At 43.9% G+C, this 15003-nt stretch overlaps 2 long non-coding RNA genes across 5 annotated transcripts in view; both read right to left on the bottom strand.

The window, feature by feature from the left end:
- Window positions 1-15003, bottom strand: part of LOC116991682 — a 1144705-nt gene that overhangs the window by 367491 nt on the left and 762211 nt on the right. The window lies entirely within an intron of this gene.
- Window positions 1-15003, bottom strand: part of LOC116991677 — a 35821-nt gene that overhangs the window by 2769 nt on the left and 18049 nt on the right. For all 4 annotated transcript variants that reach the window (XR_004416865.1, XR_004416864.1, XR_004416863.1 and 1 more), the window contains 2 exons: window positions 2325-2435; window positions 1424-1572 (listed from right to left, as the gene is read on the bottom strand). This is a non-coding gene — a long non-coding RNA (uncharacterized LOC116991677). The remainder of the gene's footprint in view (window positions 1-1423; window positions 1573-2324; window positions 2436-15003) is intronic.

The following is a 15003-nucleotide window of genomic DNA, read 5'->3' as shown; positions in this document are numbered from 1 at the left end:
AGATATAGAGCGTGAAATATACTTTTCAGCATTTTAACACAGACATAGACAGAGTCCAATTCTCACAATGGGGTTAGAGGGGAATCGGACAGTATCGTGTCTTACGGAAGGGCCGTTCAGAAGCCTGATGACAGAGGGGAAGAAGCTGTCCCTGGGTCTGGTGGTGCACTCTTTCAAACTCCTGTATCTTCAGCCTGGCGGGAGCGGGGAAATGAGGGAATAAAGGAAAGAGGGCGACAAAACTACATCTTGTAAACAGTATTCGGTGACGGAGGGGTTCTAAATGCTTATTCTGGTATCGAGGCAGATCTTTCCTTGGCGCTGCTCCAGAAAATCTACCGTATGGCCATTGGTACCACGGTCAAAAGTCAACACGGTTCAGTGACTGGGTCTCGGGGGAAAAAATAACAAACGCCGGGATTGTCGCTTGAACATTTATCTAATAAAGAGTGTGTGCCGACATTCTTCACGACATCCCTGGGACTCCCTATTCCTTCCTGCACCGTTCAAGCAACCCCCACAAAAATACAATGCCAAGACTTCAGGCCCATTGCCTTCTTCCGATGTTTGATTTACATCTCGACTGTAATTAAACAGTTGAAGAACGACAATGTAGACAAATTCCAGCTGAACTTTAGGCTGCCTCCCTGGCCCTTCATTAGATACTTTCCTCTTGGAGCGAAGGTCAGGGAGGATAAATATAAATTGCATTTTGCGTTACTTCTAGATGAGTGAAGCTGTCAAAGCAATAATACTAGCTTTCAGTCCCACTTTCTGCCACTTCTATCCCATATTTCGGCCAACAGGTCATGCACAAATTAAAAGTGACAGCCTAGCCAGTATGTCCAACAGACTTATATTGTTACAGGTTTCTGCCGTGGCCGAGATCTTAGATCACAGCCTTAGACTGTCTCCGTGTTCCCGGTGTCTGCTGCAGATACTGCCAGCCTTAGAACAGCAAATACAATCCCCACACACACAACACACAACGAGCGTAGGCATGTGGCCATTATTGGTGACGAGGAGAGGGGAACATTTTATTGACGAGATGAAGGGGTGACCACATTTGTGAGCCTGTCTCTTCCCTCTGCGCCACAGACAGATGCCAACATCTGTAACAACTGGCAACTGGAAATATCAACATGTTAACGATCACACGAAAAGGGGGTGGCAAATGTCTTCATTTGCAGTGATCAATTGTGTCTTTTTCTCTCTCTCTATCGTGCCTGATATTAAAGACTTTATAACAGTAGCCTAAAGGCTTGGTTTGTCTGCAAATCATTTCTTTGCCATATTTTCGTTGACATGTTTCAGTTTGATCGTTGATTGATGAATGATTTCATATTAAAGCAGGACAAGTGTACTTTGTCATTGGCTAGTTATTTATTTATGAGTTCTTTAGCGGTAATCTCCTTAAACTTACAGGTTTCGTTCCTGGCGTCAATGGTGCTTTCGACAACTTTTAACAAGTGTTGGGACTTCCGGAGTGAAGCACAACGTTCCTTTGGTCCCAGAAGTGAATGCAAACAAGTTAAGGTGTAGTATTTCAAGGCGCCCCCGTAATATCGAAATCTGCTAAAAACAAACAGCGAAAATTAATGTTCGCAAGTTCATGCATCGAGCGTTTCAATGGCACTCAGAGTAAAACACAAACGGATATGACGATGAGTTTGTGTTCTTAAAACTATACAACAACCTTTTTTCTGTGTTCTAAACTATTCTACCATTTCAATATTTAAAGTTATTTTACTTTTGTTGCAGAGTAGTCAAAGCGTACGAAAAGAAAATTGATCGATTCAATGCCTTTTTAGCATAGACTTGCACGCCGGAACAATAAGCCGGTGCATAACACTGTCACTATTTCTTTTTAATCCGACAAGTTTGTACAAGAGGCAGTTACTGAAAAATAAATCATGTGAAAATGTACATATTTTAATTAAATGAGAGGTGATTACCCCTAAGCTGTTAGTCATTTTCCTGCCAGAATTTTGCATGAATTATCTTGCAACTCCAGCTATCTATTGGGCACTACAGAGCGACACTGATCCGAGAAGTGATTCTCTACAATTTGCAGAGGCCCGCGTTTAAGAGGCGCGCAAACTGAAGTGCGCTGTAATGCAAACATTAATTGTTTTGGGACACAATTCTGTTACACATTTTGTTATTTCCATTCTGGTTAAATGTCTTCATTCCTCAATCTTCTTGGGATCGGGTCCCAATCTTCAATTACTTCATCTGAGTCGCTTGGATTAAAATGCAGTCTATTAAAATGAGCGTTGACACGTTCCGGTCAAGGGGGCAATCACACCCGATCAAGCCCTCACCTGTAGACCAAGGAAGGCGAGGTCTTTGCATAAAGATCAGCTCCGAAATCCCTGGTCAATTCTCCTCACCTCCACCATGGAACAATATGAGTAGTTCCAGTACAGTTCACGCTGTCAGAGATCACAATCATTAATACAGCACATACACACACACAGGTTCTGAAGAAAGAATCTGAAGAATGGTCTCGACCCAAAACGTCACCCATTCCTTCTCTCCGGGGATGCTGCCTGTCCCGCTGAGTTACTCCAGCATTTAGTGTCTATCTTAGGTGTAACCCAGCATCTGCAGTTACTTCCCACACTTACACCCAGGTTAGTTGGTTTCAGAAATACACTGCCCCTCAATATGTCCTCGGTATGTATCGCCATTGCGATGGTTGGATGGGTCAGGGATGTTATAACCTCAGAGTCAATAGCATACAGCGCAAATTGGATTCTTAAAAAGGAATCTTTTCCCGGGCAATAAGCTGAAGTCGACCTATAACAAACTGGGGGAAACAGAGGCTGCAGATGCTGGAATCCTGAGCGAAAAAGAAAACAAAGTGCGGGAGGAACACTGTGGATCTGCGGAGGGGAAAGGACAGATGAGGTTTTGGGTGGGGAAACTTCACCAGTCTGTGGAAAGGGTCCTGATCCGAAATGTCTTCTGTCCATTCCCTCCATAGATGTTGCCTGACCCGTCTAGTTCATCCAGCATCGTGCACTGTGGGTGGCCCAATTGTAATCATGTATTGTTTAAGAAGGAACTGCAGATGCTGGAAAATCGAAGGTAGACAGAAATGCTGGAGAAACTCAGCGGGTGCAGCAGCATCTATGGAGCGAAGGAATAGGCCCGAAACGTTGCCTATTTCCTTCACTCCATAGATGCTGCTGCACCCGCTGAGTTTCTCCAGCATTTTTGTGTACATGTAATCATGTATTGTCTTTCTGCTGACTGGTTAGTACGCAACACAAACTTTTCATTGTACCTCGGCACACGCGATAATAAACTAAACTAAACTAAACTAAACTAAACAACACACTTTGTATTATGGGTTATTTTTTTCAAGAAATTGGATTATGTTTTCTTTCGTCGGGCACTCGGTTTGTGTCACGGCGTCATTTTCAATTGAATCCTTGATTGAACATTCTAACTCTAGAATTCCCCCATTTCTTCCCCGTGTATTCCACGAGTTAGCATGTTCAATCATGAATTGCAATAGAAATTCCTTTAACTCCACGAGTCGGTGGACTTTTCTGAAGGGACCTTCTAACCCGCGGTGCATAACGTTAGCATTCTCTATAATAGTGTGCAAAGAGGTGCTGGAGGATCTCTGCGCGTCAGGCAGCATCTGTGAAGGGAATGGACTGGCGACATTTCGAGTCAGGACCCTTCTTCACAGTTTAAGGATAAGGGGGAAATCTTTTAGGACCGAGATGAGAAAAACATTGTTCGCACAGAGAGTGGTGAATCGCTGGAATTCTCTGCCACCGAAGATAGTTCAGGCCAGTTCATTGGCTATATTTAAGAGGGGGTTATATCTGGCTCCTTGTGGCTAAAGGGATCAGGGGGTTATGGAGAGAAGGCAGGTACAGGATACTGAGTTGGATGATCAGCCATGATCATATTGAATGGCGGTGCAGGTTCGAAGGGCCGAATGGCCTACTCCTGCACCTATTTTCTATGTCTATGTTTCTATGTTTCTATGTTTCAGACTGTCCATCCCCTCCCCCAGATACTCCCTGGGCCATCGTTGTCCTCCAGCACTTTTTTTTTTGTTTGCTTATGATTTCCAGCATCTGTGGTTCCTTGAGTATCTATAATAGTAGAAGTCTTTCAGTGGAGCAATGGGAATTCGCAATTTCACCATTTTCCCATGGTTATCTGTGGTCGATATAGATCTCCGTAATTATTAACATTGATTATAACAAGTTTTTCGATGTTTTTTTATCATTGTTTAATTCGCGTGTTTGTGTTGACTGATCTGGAACTCAAGGGTTGGAGGGAGGTGCGGTTAAATTTCCAGTGTTGTCAACGAGGAGTGAAAGTCGAAACGGGCTTAGTGCTGACATTAGTTTTAGAAAATAAAGTTTTGGAAAGCCTCTGATTTCCAGAAAGAAGCGTGGTTTGTGAATATTGTGGCATCTTCACGTTGCATCTCGTGAATCAGAAACAAATCTCCGCCGGTTTGACACTGGTTCTGCTACTTCCAGGATCTACGTCCACCCCACAATCCCGATCATTGCACCGTCCTGTTGTGGTACATGTTGTGTCGCCCAGAAGGGTCAGAGCAAGCGCACTAAGTTGTGGTTAACTTCTTTATTGTTCCCTCAAAGATGCCCGATTACACGTATGCTGGCTTGAACAAAGGGACATAAAGTGCTGGAGTACCTCAGCGGGTCAGGCAGCATCTCTGGAGATCACGGAGAGGTGATGTTTCAGCTCGGAACCCTTCGTTAGAACGCTATAACTCATTTATGTAGGTGGTGGGTGGGCGGGGGACAGTGTGTGTGTGTGTGGGGGGGAGGCCAAAGCGTGGCGGGTAATAGGTGGATACGGGGGGGAGGGGGAGGGGGGAAGTAGGAAGTGTGAGTCGTGTTGATTGAACAGTTGCGTATTGTGAAGCCAGAGGAATGAATGTCGGTGGAGGGTGAGGGGAAAAATAGGTGTGGATCCAGGAGTCCAGGCGGGCACAAGGGAGGAGGGAGGGGGGAGAAAGGGGGGACGAAGTTGTTAAAGATGACCTAAAATTACAGCCCAGTTGTATGAATATTGATTGCTCTAACTTAAAGTAACCTCGGAATTCCCTCTCTCTCTATCCCTCCCCTACCCAAGTCACACCAGCTTCTCGTTTTCACCCAACAAACAGCTAACATTGGCCTGTTTCCTTTACCATCGTTACTTTTCTGCACACCTTTAATTTATTGTCATATTTCTCTCTACATCATCGTCTCCCGTTTCCCTTTCCCGTCACTTCCAGTCCGAAGAAGGGTCTCGACCCGAAACGTCACCCATTCCTTCTCTCCAGAGATGCTGCCTGTCCCGCCGAGTTACTCCAAGCTTTTTCGTGTCCATATTCGGCAATTCAATGTCCAGACCGTTAGATTGTAAAATACCCGAATACATGTGATGATTTTACCAAGCGATGATTTCACAGCAAAACTTTAGCATTTAACCTGGGCCTTCCAGTTTAGGTCTGAAGTTTTAAGATTCTGTAGCTGAATAGAAGATGGATTCATCCGGTTACTTCCCCGTGGATTTCGCACAAATTTTGCAAGAAAAAGGAGGCTGCGGTAGGAACTGTTTTACCAGAAACAGTGGTGATGATTTGCGAACGGAATCTCCCACAATAGCTGGGCTTTGCTTCCCCGGGTTACAATAACTCACCCCCCAAATATCATAAGTAACTCGCGTTTAATATAAATTGATATGAAGAAAGAAGCTATGTTTACAAAATTGAATCTCAGCATGGTACAGGTGCACATGCACGCAGTTCCACGTGAAGCTACTTTCCCCGTGGGTCCACATCAAACAAAGTATGCAACTTGTTGTTAAGAATTAATACAACAGTGAAGCGAGGCATCCAGAACTATGTGTAGTATTTATATTCAGGCCTGACTCACATTGACAATAACACCATCTATGCCAGGATGCTCTTCATTTACTCGAGCCCAGGCTTCACCACCGGGATACTGAATAAGATCATTCCTAAATCTCTGGTCAGTGGCCTTGGGACTCCATTAGCAAGTGGCTGTTGGACTGCCTAACCAGCAGACTTCAGCCCGTTTGAATTGGTCTTAACATTTCTCCCACCCTGGTCAAAAGTCCAACACTGGTATCCATCAGGGTTGTGTTCTCAATCCCTTGCTCTACCACCTATACACACACGACTGTGCGGCCATGCACACAATGACTACTCAATTTCTGCAGAGGATTCCGACTCGAAAAGTCACCTATTCCTTTTCTTCAAAGATGCTGCCTGACCCGCTGAGTTACTCCAGCGTTTTGTGTCCAACTCAATGTACAAGTTCACCAATGGTCCCACCGTTGTCGGCCAGACCATCAATGATGCTGAAACGACGTAGAGGGAAGGGATTGACAACCTTGTGTTGTCGTATCAGGACAACAAGCCACCCTTTAGTCAGCAAGATGAAAGAGTTAGTTATTGACTTACGGAAGTGAGGGGCTTGATACATCATGTACTCGTCAATGGGGCTGCCACGGAGATGGTCGGCGGTCTCACGTTCCTATGTATCCATATCATCAGCATCTTAACATGATGCCATTGATGAAGGGGCTCGACCCGGAACGTCACCCATTCCTTTTCTCGTGAGATGCTGCTTGTCCCGCTGAATTACCCCAGCTTTTTGTGTCTACCTTCGGTGTGAAACAGCATCTGCAGTTCCTTCCTACACATTAATGTTGTGTTCTAGGAAGCACCTCCGTTTATTTATGCGTGTTAGACAACTTTCTTATAAAAGATTCTGGATGCAACAGGATTTACTCAAACCTCTACAGATGAGTTATAGTAAATATTCTGTCAGGATGCACCTCTGCCTGACATGGCAACTGCCCTGCTCTTGCCCACCTGGACCCGCAGAGAGTGGTGAACACCACCCATCCCTTCACAAGCTCATCGCCTCCTTTCGTCCAGTTGATTCTTACTGTGGGTTATATCAAGAATGCAGAGGTTATTGCCCAAAATGCCTGCTACCTTGGCCATTCCCCTTTCTTTTTCCACCTCTTGGAGAAGATACAGCAGGTTGAAGCTCCGGGACCTCCAGACTTGTGGACAACTTGCTCACTGCTATCAGACTTCTGAATCAATCACTACTTTCACACCCAATTTCCAGAGGCGCGGCCACACACTCTTATTTCCCTGATCATCGTTGCTTTTTGCATATCTTCCATTCCTTTGTCCTAAGTACCGTCAGTATCTCTCGTTCCTCTTTCCCTTGTCTCTCAGTCTGAAGAACGGGCACGACCCGAAACGTCATATATTTCTTCTTTCTAGAGATGCTGCCTGTCCCGCTGAGTTACTCCAGCCTTTTATGTCTCTTTGCGGTTTAACTAGCATCTGCAGTTCCTCCTTACACATTCTTACTCATAGCCCTACCAAATTTGGTTATCCTCTTTTGCACTTCAATATTTTCACAGTACATCGGATTGCACTTCAGGCTTGTACCATTCTGTTACTTTTTTTGCTAACTGTTGTTTATATTGTTGGATTTATCATTACCGTGAACTTCACGAGATCGTGGAATTCCGTTGCCAATTGGTGGTCATGACAATAAACTAATCTGTACCTGAAGTTAAATATTGAGTGTTCTCCTACCCTCCGAACTACGCACAAGGTTCAGTGCAGCTGTGTATTTTGGGCATAAACAGTTGTAAAGGTTACCCGAAGACAGACACAAAAATCTGGAGCAACTCAGCGGGTCAGACTGCATCTCCAGAGAAAAGGAGTAGTTGACATTCCGGGTTGAGACCCTTCTTCAGACTCAAGGTTAACTCATGGAAATGCTTCACCTAAATACATAATGTTTTATCTTTAATCTCAACTGTTTTCGTTTGAGAGGAAAATAGAGAGAAGTGAAAGCAAGATGAATAGAATTGAGACAGAAGGTCCCCCGTCCAAATAATAACAGCTAATAGCAAAGTATCAGAAGACAGGGTTTCCGCAAAACCGGAGCCTACTGTTACAGAAAACAGCTCTGGGATTTGAAAGCTGTGGAGCTGGAAATGCAATAAATACACCATAGGTCGGGGCAGTATCCGAGGAGAGGCACGCAGGCTGAACAGCGCACATTTCGGAAGATTAACGAATGGATGCGCTGGCGAGGATTCCATCCCCACCTATGCTACACGGGCTAACATTTCTTACCTACCATTTTCACTATAATACAATTCTGATGCGTTGTTTTAATAGCGGTTTATCGTTATATCCCATTTATCTGTTTCTCAACAGTCATACGGTCTCAAGGTATGAACGAGAACAGAGGTAGCCGTCAGATGGCCATGCAGAGCTATGGTTTATATGAGGCAATGGTCAGTGCCAAACGGTGAATTTCCAGCACATGCCTAAATGAATGGAGAACACCGCAGCCACGCAGCCTGATAAAATCAGCACATTTCAGTCCCATTCCTGTTTGAAGCGAGGGCGTCAATGCATCTCAGACGAAATGTGCAGGAAAGAGTTGCAGATGCTGGTTTGCACAATAGATGGGTGCAAAAAGCAGGAATAACTCAGCGGGGCAGGCAGCATCTGTGGAGAAAATGCATAGGCGACGTTTCGGGTCGAGACCCTTCTTCAGACTGAGAGTCAGGGAAGAGGGAAACGAGAGATATGAAAAGATACATTGAGCAAATGAATGCAGGACATGCAAAGGACAAATCAAAGCCAGCATGGATGATCAAGGGAAGGTGGAGCCCACAATGGTCCATTGTTAGCTGTGGAGAAGGTGATAAAGAATGGATACAAACAGTGCATTGCAGAAGAGAGACACAAAATACTGGAGTAACTCAGCGGGACAGGCAGGCAGGCATCTCTGGAGAGAAGGAATGGGTGACGTTTCGGGTCGAGACCCTTCAAGGGTCACCCATTCCTTCTCTCCAGAGATGCTGCCTGCCTGTCCCGCTGAGTTACTCCAGCATTATGTGTCCATCTTCGGTTTAAACCAGCATCTGTAGTTCCTTCTTACACAGTGCAGTGCAGTGCAGATCCAGGCTGTGATTCAAATATGCTGTTGACCACCTCATTGACCTCTAACGCTAAAGCGGGTGTATGTTGATGCTTTGAGCGTGGAACAAATTGTGATAGTGAGATTAGTATTTGCTTTCAATCTATGCCCCCCCTTCCCCACTCATCTATAAAGTTTCAACGCAAGTGAATATACTTGCGTCCCGTTCTTGGTATGGTCCGAGGTGTTTCGTGGTCAATTTATTAATAGTTGAAGTAATGATCGTTGTTAAGGAGACAACTGCCCACCCAATTTGTGCAGCAAATTAAACAAATTGCCATTTAATTCGTTTTGGTCGAGGCCTCTACGTTGAGAGGTCGGGAGGAAAGTCGCTTCTGTTCTTCATTTACTGAAAAGGGATATTTCACATCTATCCGGACAGACAGACAGTTTAAGGTCCAATTTGACAATTGTTCTTCCAAAAAGGAAACGCCATTACTTTGAGCGTGAGTTTAAATTATGTGCTGAAATCTGGGCGAAGAAGGGTCTCGACACAAAACGTCACCCATTCCTTCTATCCAGATATGCTGCCTGTCCCGCTGAGTTACTCCGGCAATTTGTGTCTATCTTCGGTTAAACCGGCATCTCCAGTTCCTTCCCACACAACAAATATTTACACTGTGCAGGAAGGAACTGCAAATGCTGGTTTACACCGACGATAGACACAAAATGCCGGAGTAACTCAGCATTTTGTGTCTTTCTTGAAGAAAGGGGAATCAAGAAATCTACGACTGAGCCTAGAATCACTGCGAAATGTCAACAAAATGACTGCTGTCTGAAAAGTCCGTTTGCTGATCGAAACCTGGCTTGCTATTTCTTCTGGTCCATGAAACGAAACATTCTCGTGTGTGTAGAATATATTAGATCGGCGCCACGCGTTTGTTAACAGGTCTCCTCCACGTTTAATTGGGTGTATCTAAATCTGGTAAAATACAAAATACTTCGGGAATGTTCGGTGGTGGCTTCAACAACTGAGCTAGAAGTGGGTTAGGAAGGAACTGCAGGTGCTGGTTTAGGCCGAAGATAGACACAAAAATCCGGAGTTACTCAGCGGGACAGGCAGCATCTCTGGAGAGAAGGAGAAGGTGACGTTTCAGGTCGAGACGCTTCTTCACACTGAATGCGTTTTTTTCGCCTTAACTTTCAGTCTGCAGAAGGGTCTCGATCATTTTCTCGAGAGATGCTGCCTGTCCCGCTGAGTTACTCCTGCTTTTTGTGTCTATCTTAGCTAGAAGTAGTCGCAGTTTCACCATGGGTAAATAAGAAAATTGATCCTTTACATCAGATAGAACATATTTATCACCTCAATAACATCAGGTGCAGTATTTTACCATCGCGCCCCAAAAGCCATACATTGAGTGTGATATAACACATATGTTCGGTCGCTTATTTCACTTCTGAGGGCCAACTCAAATACGAGGCCCTTGCGTCTGATGGACAACCTCTCCATCACCGTGCGAAGTTCCGTTTTTACAGGACTTCGTGCTTGTTTAGCCCGCGCCTTCATCAGAAATGAAACACACCTCCTTTACAGCACAAAATGGGACGGTCATGGAGAAATGTCTGCACAAAAACTTTCTTGCGGTGGGTCCCAGACCCATTTGCATTGGTCTACGCGCCAGGTAACAATCTAGAGTGTAGCTGTTCATGTGCTCCAACTCCAATGGACCCGAATCTTAGATGTAGCTGCATTCGCAGGAAGTTATAAGAAGGGTCTCGACCCGAAGCGTCACATTTTCCAGAGATGGTGCCTGCCCCGATGAGTTACTACAGCTTTTTGTGTCTATCTTAAGTCATATAACAATTTGCATTGATATCAATTTCCTTTGGATGCGAAATATCATTCTGCAGTCACCCCTCTGTCTATCTGTCTGGTTAATTGAAGCGTATGCACTTGCATACATATCAACAGTCAGTCCACTCCAGAAGTAATTCATTGCGTGAAGTGCTTCGGGATGCCGCCGAGCAACAATTATATATGGAGATGTAAGTGCTCTTATTGTATGGAGTCAGAATATGAGCGAACCCTCTCCAGCGACCTGCAGCAGTTCGCCGGGGTCGCAATATAACCTCCGCCAAGAGATATCTTGCATTTAAAAACTGTGCCAACAGACACCTGCATTTCAGCAAACTTCGGGTCCGTCAAAGTTTTGAAGGTAAACGAACAACTTCTCTGGAGCTCTGGAGGGAAGGAAGGGGTGACGTTTCGGATCGACACCCTTTTTCAGACTAGAAGGGTCTCGACCCAAAATGTCGCAAATTCCTTCTATCCAGGGATGCTGCCTGTCCCGTTGAGCGACTCCAACATTTTGTGTCTATCTTCGATGTAAACCAGCATCCGCAGTTCCTCCGCACACATAGGCTGTGGGCCGAACATCAAAAATGTGTCTAGAAATCCATTTTCTTGACCCACATCTCGGAACTACATGAACTACAACATATCTCAGTTATTTGTTAAAAACACAAAATGCTGGAGTAACTTCACTGGTCAGAGACCAGCTGAGTTACTCCAGCACTTTGTGTTTTACTCTAGATTCCAGCATCTGCAAATCCTTGTGGCCAGTCCTCTACACTATGTATTCCCTAAAATGCAAGGTTATACTCAACTACACAGGTATAGGTATATATTTGGTATAGGTATAACTCCAATACGTGGAAGAAATGGACCGCTGACACTTTGAGTCACGTTCTTTCTATCTGGGCTGTTCAATACAGGGAATTGTGAAGTACAGCATTTTCCATGCAGAAAAGGAGCGGCAATATAAATAAACCAAGGAGTTTTAGAATACCTACAAGAATAGCAATTTTTGTAGGTTCTATACAAATATATTCAAAGTTGAAAGCATAAATTAATACGTTTTTATAGTAAAATGTGTGGACAATCCCAGGTTTGTGACATTTGGAAATAAAGGCAAGCTAAAAATAAAGGTGTAACCCCTAACCGGCAGCTACACCTGTTTCACCACAAAGAGTTTGCGAAACACGCATATCAGGATGGGACATTCTCATGTCCTTTGTGTACGGTTCACGAAAGAATGTATCCACCCTTATGTATTAATTATTCGCTTGCATAAAACTACTTTCGTGGATCAGATGAAACGGTGACATTTGGCGCGGGAAGATTACAGGAATCAAATCGAAGTACTTGTGTACATACGAACCTTCCTATAAAGGTTCCTATCGTTAGTTGCGTTTATGGTCACGTGCACCGAGGTACAGTGAAAAGCTTTTGTTGCGTGCTAACCAGTCAACGGAGAGACAGTACGCGATTCAATCGATCCATTTTGCAGTGTATAGATACATGATAAAGGAATCACGACCAAACACAGACGTGTGATTCCTACCTGTGTGAAATGTCAGTGGCAATTTGAAAATTCCTCAAGTACATCAAATTAGCAACTTCCAACTATCTTGTACACACATACGCCAGGTACCAGTTACCTTGTTCAAAGATAACGGAACCCCAGCTAATATTTAAATGCTGGGGGAAAGATTTTTCGCCCGTTCACGGATATATTTTAGGCAATAACTTTACAAACGCGAGCTTTACAAAATTGAGCTTAGTGATTCTCAGTGTCACACTTTCAAATCTTATAGTTTCTCATTCTGATTCGGCCAAAGTAAATCTTCTTACTTGATGCTGGGAGACTGCCGGTCATTTGATTTGCGCTTTGATTTGTCTTTGAATGGCATCAACTATTCCGGGGGAATTCTGTTGCGAACTATAATTGGACCTCGTTGTCTTTAACCTTACAAACTCCTAACAATACCCAAACTGGCTGCAGCCTTGGCTGGGTGTCAGTTGACTACACTGACATTTCAATCAAAGTTCAGTAACTAGTGAATATTCATACATTTAAGGAGGGTTTTTTTTTTGCCTGTGTTGGCGGTGGCGGCTATGTTCATTCGCTTGCTTATGCGTCGACCCAAGAGTTTGTGCAGGAATTATTTTCCTCCGTTATAAAATATCTTACAGTTGATAGCCGCACTATAATTTACTTAATGGAAATGTTACAACTATTGACAACTGAACCCCTCATGCTGAGAATTGTGCATCTGGTATTGGGAAGATGGCAGTTTGCTTGGCCTTCTATGGCTTTCTAACGCATAAGTTACAGCATTTTGTATAACAGGTTACGTCCAAACTGCACGGCTATGTTATAATTTGTCAAAGTCAGTCATCTAGAACAATCATTCTCCACGCAAATCACCATGTGGTGTCTGGTCCGAGAATGTTCTCTAGATTTCGCCCTAGAACGGATTGTAAAAGACAGGCTCCTGCAGTTACTTCAATCGAAATTGAAAGTCTGTGGCTGTAAATGATGCCACAAATCTAACAGTTTATACAAGTCGGAACGCTGTGAAGCGGCCGACGAGGATGCCTCTGGGATAGTATAGATCTTAGAATCTGCTCCCTTTGGATGCACCTTGTCCAACCTTGGAGGCGACACGAGCTAAACGCGAATTCTAAACAAATGTAATCCAGCTATCGCAACCTGCGGCTGCTCGGGATAATAGACGCTACCTGACTGATAAAGTTTAGAATTACAAGGCATACCATCGGGGAAGAAGGAGGCTGCGGCTTACCAACACCAACAAACTAATACCAATACACGTCAACAGATAAGTTTCATTTCAAAACCGAACAAAAAGAGATTCAATTTTCGGGCCATCTTGGAGGGTAGAATGTCACATATCTCAGTTCCATGGACCGATTCAAAGGAAACTTATTTTATTTGATAGACACAAACTACTGGAGTAACTCATCCGATCAGGCAGCATCTCTGGAGAAAACGGATAGGTGACATTTCGGGTCGGGACCCTTCTTCAGAATGAATATTACGTGTTCTTTCATTTGATTAGTTTGAGTATAATTGTGCTAAATGGCCAAATAAACACGTGTTTTTATGTTAATTACGAATATCCCCAATTCCCCTTCTCCTCTCCTTTTCACTATTGTTCTTCTATAGTACATTATGAACCCAGCTGGAGTCGCCTTTTACGTATTGCTTATCAACGAAACCAATTTTATTAAGACCGATGTATGGAGGATATCAACGTGATCAGCGCCCTATTGCAGTCAGTTCGAGAACCATTGACTCAAAACTATGTTCACGACATAATGATAGAACCAGAGGGGAAAAAATGCGGTGTAACAGGAGGCCATTTAGCCCATCGTGTCTAAGCCGGTCGAAGGGAAAAGCAAGGGTCTCGACCCGAAACGTCACCTATTCCTTCTCTCCAGAGATGCTGCCTAACCCGCTGAGTTACTCCAGTTTTTTGTGTCTATCTTCTCTCTCCAATCTAATCCAAGCGAGCGGCATTTGGTCCAAAGCCCAGCAGGTCACTGCTTTTCAAATGCTCTCTCAAGCAACGATTCCTGGGAATATGACAGAGTCGTGTCAAAACTGATCAACAACGTCACTTCTAGCGATTTTTTTTGGTGGTATTCTTTGAAGTCGATTAGTGCGATGGAGAAGTTAGTTGTAAATTCTCAAGGAAGCAAAGTATAAACTTTTTCTTTCAAAGTCAGTTCGCCAATGCGGTAAATAAGGAGATTCTGAATTCCTGGGAATCGTTCCTGGGAGAATAAATGCATGCAAATACTCTGCAAATCTAATGAATCAGTTTTCAATCGATGTAAAGTTAGCGGTTAACGGGTATAATATTGTAGTTTAACCTTCCCGGGAAGTGTAATTATAGCTAATAGTTGCGGCATAAGCATCATATGACTTGCGGATGTAAAATCGGAACAAACATGTCAATTAATTTTCATGAAATTAAAGAAAGAAAACCCAGAATCTCCTTATTTACCGCATTGGCGAACTGACTGGAAGAAAAGTTTAAATTTTGCTTTCTTGAGAAATTGCAACTAATTTCCCCCATCGCACTAATCGACATCAAAGAACCCCCCCCCCCCCCAAAAAAATCTCCAAAAGTGAAGTTGTTGATAATTTCT

Source organism: Amblyraja radiata, chromosome 34 (assembly GCF_010909765.2).
Source record: "Amblyraja radiata isolate CabotCenter1 chromosome 34, sAmbRad1.1.pri, whole genome shotgun sequence".
Classification (NCBI taxonomy): Eukaryota; Metazoa; Chordata; class Chondrichthyes; order Rajiformes; family Rajidae; genus Amblyraja; species Amblyraja radiata.
Note: the sequence above shows the minus strand (reverse complement) of the source record. Positions and strands in the feature narration are given on the sequence as shown.